Source organism: Epinephelus moara, chromosome 5, assembly GCF_006386435.1.
Source record: "Epinephelus moara isolate mb chromosome 5, YSFRI_EMoa_1.0, whole genome shotgun sequence".
In the NCBI taxonomy this organism is placed as follows: Eukaryota; Metazoa; Chordata; class Actinopteri; order Perciformes; family Serranidae; genus Epinephelus; species Epinephelus moara.
Window position 1 is genome coordinate 24,322,109 of NC_065510.1, and position 7,702 is coordinate 24,329,810.

The window sequence follows — 7,702 nt, forward strand, 5'->3', positions numbered from 1 at the left end:
GAGCCAAGTCCTCAAACGAAGATGCGTCTCAAGCCTGGAGGTTCCAGATGAAAAAACGTATTCATATAAAAAATACAAAACAAAGTGAATCTTAGTGAATCTTTAAAGTGTCTGATATCTTTACTTTGTTTTTATCTTCACCAAGCGTTCCACAAGAGTGGTGTGAAAACAAAGTTGTTTCAATTTTAATCTACCTCATAAATTACACCCCCACCCCTGGCAGGTCAAAATCTCTGGCCCTCTTCAGTCTACACTCAATAATGACAAAGTGAAAACAGGATTTTAGACATTTTTGCAAGTGTATGAGAAGAAAAAACTGAAAGAACACATGAAGAAGTATAAAGATCTTTTGCTATGACACTTGAAATTAAGCCCAGGTGCCTCCCATTGCTCCTGATCATCCTTGAGATGCTCCTACACCTTGATCAGACGCCACCTGTGGTCAGTTAAATTGATTGGACAGGATTTGTAAAGGCACACACCTGCCTGTATGAGGTCTCACAGCTGACAATGAGCAAACAGCAATCAGAGGAAACTGCCCGCAGAGCTCAGAGGCAGGATTGTGTCGAGGCACAGATCTGTGAAAAACAAGATCCTCTGCTCTGATGAAACTGAGATTGAACTGTTTGGTCTCACTTCTATGTGTCATATCTGGAGGAAACCAGGCATTGCTCATCACCCACGCAATGCCATCCCAGCGGAGAGGCGCAGCAGTGGCAGCATCATGCCGGAGGGTGTTTTTCAGAGGCAGGGACTGGGGGTGGGTCAGGGTGGAGGGAAAGCTGAACAAAGTACAGAGATGTCTTTAATAAAAAACAGGTCCAGAGCACTTCACAGGGGACTGAAGGTCTGTCCTCTGACAGGACAGTGACCCTACACACAGTCGGGACAACACAGGGGTGGCTGAGAGACGACTCAGTGAAGCTACAACATAACTAAATGTTTCATGAGTGTTGGGTCTGAATGCAGTGCCACACAGTGTGGAATAACAGGATCCAGCAAAGCTTCAGTGCATAAAGAGAAACTAACTAACAGAGATAAAACCCTGAACTGTGGAGGCCACCCTGCCGTCTGACAGCTCCGTGTCACCTCCCTCCTCTGACTCCCCGTGGCTGCTTGTATCAATAAACCCTGGTTGTCTCACACCAGGATGATAAACTAACATGACCTGGATACCTCTGGGCCTGGTGCAGCGCTGCAGTCAGTCACAGCTCTGTGTCTGGCTCTCTGCACTGTGCTGACCTGGTCACGGCTCCACACAGGACTGACTGTTCTTCCTCCTGGGCTCTGCGGTGGAAGGTGACCTTTTGACCTCCAGTCAGGACCGCAGAGTCACTCCACATCCACTGTTATGGCTGACCATTGTCAAGATGTAGCTCTCCTCAGCCTCTCTGATGAATGACATCACCAACAGGACTGAAGCACTGAATCAAATCTCAGCAACTTTTGGGTTGCCAAGCTGCTGTCTTTAGTGATAATACTGTAGCAGTTCCTCATACCTTGCTACCTGCTGTCATTTCCCACTCCCCAGTTCTTTTCAGCTGAATGTAGGGCATAAGGAACATGCTTGTTTGCAGACCCGAGCAAAAATGACATCATTTCTTAGATTTTTGTTTTTTTTTCTTCAGTGAAAAATAAATGTAATCACATGAAAGTGTTGTCTCCTAGAGAGGAATTGAGAGCATTTCCTCCCTGGGCCAATCAGGGTGTGGCGATGCCTTGTGGGGCTTAAGAGACGTGGGTAATTGCACACCTAGTGCATTCTGGTCCTTCCTCAATGTAATGCAGACGTCACGTTAGCAGATATTGTCAGCCACAATAACAGAGGCCCGTACTATGAAGCAGGATTTGGAATTAGTAGGTAACTTCAGGGTTAACTTCCAGTACTATGAAGCCATCACCATGGTAACCTATGCAGAACAGCTAACCTGCTCCAGAGCAGGCTGACTCAGAGTATCGGATCACAGCCTGTCAACACCTCGGCACCTGACCAACCAGATCACTGAAGAAAAAAGTATCCATGGACCAAAGTCTGGAGTCTCAGAAAAAAAGAGGAGCCTATATGTTGCTATAGATCAGCAGCATCATCTCACTGTTCCAGGACTTTGTTTCCACAGGTTTTAAACCTGAGTTTTGCTTGCCTAATGATAACGTGATGCCCGCAGGCTTTATTTTGTGATTTATTTATTTTCACTGAAACACAATATAACCCCTAACCTCATATATGAATGTATTTGTTTACTATTGAAGGGACATTTGTTTATTCTTATTAAGGAGGCATTTTTCATTGTGAGATTTGTCTCCCAAGTACATTTTTTTTCTATAATGTGATTGGGATCTGGTTCTCAGGTTTCTTCCAGACCAGCTGAAATGTGAGGAGTTCCACCACAGTACTGTACAGCATGTACTGTAACGGCCTCAGCAGCAGACGTGATGGATTACTGACTAACTCACTTTATAATAAGCCTCTAATCTGCAGTTATAAATCTTAGCCAGTCATTAATAGAGTGTCAGTGATTTCTCAGTCTCTAATTAGCTGTCAAGACTGCAGTTAGAATATTTAAAGGAATAGTTCAAAGTTTGGGGAAATATGCTTTTTCACTTCCTTGTGTGGGACCAGTTGCCCAGCAACCAACAGACACCCCAGAAGTTACTGATCTGGGTGAAAATGCAAAATAAACAAATGAGATTTAACATGTTAATGAGATTGTTTTAGAGGTGCTGGGAGGCAGATTTTGTTACCTTTGGACTGAACCAGGCTCGCTGTGTCACCTGTTTCATAAGCCAAACCTAGGGTCTCCTGGATCAGTGGTTCCCAACCAGGGGGCACAACCCCCTTAGGGCACCAATGTCTACTATGGTAACAATATGGATCTCTCCAGAAAAAGTTTGGGAACCAGTGTCCTCGATCACTGGTGGTGTCCGTGGGACAGATGTAAAGATCTGACAGCTCTGCATTAAAATGATCAACTTCTCCTCCATATTTATCACAGACTGATATTTATGGAAGAAGGGAAAGATATCGGCCTGCTGTGATTGGTTGTTCCTTAACACATGACAAAAGTTGAAAAATAGGCACTTAAGAACAGGCATGCTGCAACAGCGTCACTCTGGTTTTTGAGCCTGTTGCGCATCTATACTGAAAACAACAAACTTGAGGGCACAAAAACGCAGAATTTCAGTCATTTCTGTGAAGAGAACTAAATCACATCGCTTTTTTTATGTAGATTATACAGACAAGCCCACTTTACACACTTCCTGCAGTTACTGTGTTGACTATTTGGGTTAATTGTACAGTTTATGTATTTCTTTGTATTTTTATGAAATGAAAAAAAGGGTTAGATTCCATTAGTAAGGGGTCATCAGTTTACTCAATGACAGCAAAATGGTCCCTTAAGAAGAAAGGTTGGGAGCCACTGTTCTAGATCCAGCTACATATTTACTGTAATATTAGTTTCAGTCTTAACTCCTTCTTCATACATTTGGGTATTCCTAATTCAATTAAGAGCCAGTTAAAAAGCAACTTAACTGCTGGAGGAGGATAAACACAAGGCAAATTGAGTTTCACAGCCTGGTAAGTTGTCACGCTTACTGATCTGTGAAGCTTTAATAAATGACTTATTAACCAAAAACAGAGCCATACATTACATAACTCCTTTATAAAGGCTCATTGGAAAGTGGTACAGAGTTGAATTGTCATACAGGCATTAAATTATGACTCCCTCATTTCTGACCAACTAAACAGTCCTCAGTACCAACCAAAATCAAATCTTGTTAATTCATGGCTCACATAGAGTCACACAGAAAATGTGCTCCATAATTCTTGAACACTTTCCCATAAGTTGCTTGCTGCTTCTGTGAGCATCAGAGTCCAGATGACATTCCTCGATTTCAAAACTTCTGATCTGATCTATCTTTGCATTTTTCACCCTAAATGGAGGCAGTTGCTGGGAGCGGGACTGGGAATGGACGATTCTTTCTCAGCAAGGTTGCAGAATGAAAAACATTTTTTCAGAAACTTTCATGTGTGGACTGAAACAGCTCCACAGTCTCATTAATGAGAGGTATAATGTGAAGAAGAACGTATATCCAAAACTCTAGCAGCGGCTGGTAATCAAATCACTTTGCAGCCACTCATGTGCTGCTTAATCTCATGCTTGATGGATCCAATTAACTGTGGAAATGGCACCAGATGTTCTTCCATTAAATAAATTAAGATTTTCATACCTTTTAATGCATTATTCATACTATGGAATCACAAATGCAGAGCTGTGGGAAAGGAGGTGTTCTGCTTCAGGGGATGTGGTTATTAGCTCTCACATGGGAGACTGAGAGGCTGTAATGCCGTATGATAGCCACAAGATGGCTGCATATGACAACTCATAAAAGCAGGTGGAGGACAGGATGGCTCTGAGATTTAGAGGCAGCGGTGCAACCCACTGAGAGACACATGGAGCCTCATCAAATGATTTCACTCTGCGGATCCTTCTGGATGAACGCAGGAACACAAATCAGACAAATAAGCCATTCATGGATCAGTTGGTATGACAACCTGCACAGTGATTACGCGATAACTCAGACTCTGCGTTGTTTCTCCCACACTGCTCTGTCTACCAGTGAACATGCTCTCTCCTGTCCTTCAAAGCCAATTAGACACATCTTTTAAATAAAAAATAGGTCCATATACCTTTTTTATGCAGTTCACGCACTTCATAAAACTTCTTCTCACAGGAAGTCAAAACAGTCAGAGCTTCAGAGTTTTTGACAGCAAGATTAGTTTTTCATCAGTCACAACTCAAGCTCGGATTTGCTGTTTGCTCAGAGTGTATGCACAACACTGTTTATAAATGCAAGTTGAGGTTCCTCAGACAAAACTCAAATATTAAAATACCTCAAATATCAAGTCAAATCAAACAATGTCTGAGAGAGACGCAGAGGGTGATTAACAGGAGGCTGTTGTTTAAACATGTCTACACAGTGCTGAGCGTCTGAGGAGAAAAATCTGCCCAGTCATTCATGAGAATTTTGCCGAGAGCCCCCCTCAGACCCAAAAATGTCTGATCTATACAGAGAGACCAGAGAGACCCAGAGCTGATATTAACATCGACCCACCTCGGCTGTCTGCCCCAACATTTATCTCCTCAGACAACACAAACAGGGAGCAACCCTGGGCTGCTGAAGGAAAACAAAGACAAAGTCACAACAGAAGCAGCAGGCAGAAAAACTCAGGTGGAGATTCCTGTCATGTCAATTGAGCTGCATTAAACATCTTGATGACGGGCTTCACTGTGGAGCCGAGCAGAGCTGTGTTTGTTCACAATAATGTGCCCAGTGAGCCAGTTTGCAAGAATAATTACTATATTCCCAACCCTGTCCACAGATTAACTGTTGGCATTGTACATTTCTGCAAACCATGGACATGCAACATTTGTAAGTTATGTAGCAGATATGTTTCAACTAGATGTTTCTTTGCATTTCAGCAACACTGTGGTTAATGTTTGGTTATGTTTAGGCACATAAACCACTTGGTTATGGTCAGGAAAAGATCATGTTTTGGCTTAAGGGTGCTTTCAGACGTAGAGTTTGTTTGTTTTGGTCTGAATCAGGGATTTATTTTGTTACAAAGTTGCATAATTGTCTAGAGTTGGTTCGTGTTCTCACGGCAGCATTTACAAGAGGACCAGATCAAATGCCTTGTGTGAGAAAGCTGCTCTTGATTGGTCAGAATTTCCATGTGGGAAAAATCCAGGAAGTAAAGCAAACGTTGAAGAAGAGTACACTTGCAAGATAAATGTGACACTTTCTAATGTCACAATGGAGGGACAACTACGCAGGTTGATTTTAGCGCTGCTCATCGTGGACTATATTGCTGTCATTGTTCATTTTAGTCAAACCATACAGTTTGAAAACGAGGCGCGGCTCCAACTAGAAAACAATGTTTTGATGCATTGGATGTGCTGAATGTGCATATTAAGGCAGTACAGGAGGAGGTGCACATTAATAATCCTCCAGGACTGTAACATGCTCATGTTTAACCCAAACAATGTGTCATGTGACTGCAGCTGGTTCGGATCAAGGTCTGAACATGTTCTCACCACAAATGAACCGCACCAGAGTTCGTTTGTAAACCTCTTCAAGAAGGTCTCTTTCCAGGTGTTTAGTGCGCACCCAAGTGTGATTGTTGTGTTCACACCTGCCCAAACGAACCACACTTAGGGGGCAAACGAACCTAAGTGCAATTGAACGGAACCAAAAAGGGCAGGTGTGAAAGCACCCTAAAATACCTGGTTTTTGGTTGGAAATGTCTCCAATGACTCACAAAAAAAGGTTTGTTGTTTGTTGGTCTCAGACAGAGGTCTGCTGCTTGGCAGAAATATCGCCAGGTGTCACATCATCCACCATCCCCTCCATATTTCGATGACAAGGTCAGCTCATATACTCATATCACAGGTATGTCACTTTAGAAACATTTATGATACGTTTATAATGTGCAACGTAACTGTGGTTTCAGAAGAGTACAACACCAACATTAACATCTGGTGACTGGGCTAAAATTCCAACTGAAATGTCACAATAATGGTATTATTAGGAGGAATGTGGACACATTTTTAAAAAGGGCAAGAAAAGTCTGAGGAAATAACCCTGTGGCTTAGAGGTAAAGCGGGTCATCCACTAATCGGAAGATCTTTGGTTCAATCCCCGGTTCCTCCAGTCCGTGAGTCAAAGTATCCTTGGGCAAGATACTGAACCCCACATTGCCCCCAATGGCTGTTCCATTGATGTATGAGCGCATGTAGTGGGTGGCACCGTGTATGGTAGCCTCGGCCACCCGTGTGCGAATGTGTGTGAATGGGTGAATGTGACATGTAGTGTAAAAAGTGCTTTGAGTGGTGCTATACAAGTACAGTCCATTTACCATTGACATCATGAGGGGTCATTGACTTGGGCTTGGAGACCAGTGTTGCCAACTTAGCCATTTAAGATTCGACAACTTGTAAAACCCCTTCAGCAACGTTTTTATAAGTTCCACTTGCTAATTTTTCTCAGTGAATTGATTATGTTCAGTGATCTGGAGCGAGCAGCAGCCAGACCCTGAATGAGTGGTGAATGTGTCTGCCAGTGCTCCTAATGACCAAACTCTAATCTCCTTGTTAACTTGCTCTAGTTGAAATAACTAATTATTTCACTTGGTTTCCTTTTTTTAAACTTGATTTACTTACAAGAGTTACACAGTGTTCTGTGTGAGGCCAGTTGTCAGAATAAAAAGTTGGGATTTGCTTTCAAAAACCATGGATATGTTTGTTTTTTGTTGTTGTTTTTTGATATGCATGATGTTGTTCAAATTACATGTATATGAGCTGAGTTTCTCATTAAGAGAAGGACAGGAAGATGAACAGCATGACACCTAAGAGAGACAGCAGCAGACCTGTTTATGACTAACAAAAGCAGGTGTCTTTTTAAAGATGGTTCGGGACATGTCTGGCCATGTAGTGACAAAAGCAGGTATCTTAAAGGGCCAGTGTGTAATATTTGGCATGGTTTATTGTCAAATCTGAATCTGAATCTGAATATTCTACCCATTAATATGTTTATATAAGTGTATAATCGCTATAAAATAAAATTTGTTCGGTTTTCGTAGCCTTATAATTATGCTTTTATATATATATATATATATATAGCAAGGGCCTTGCTTTAGAGAGGT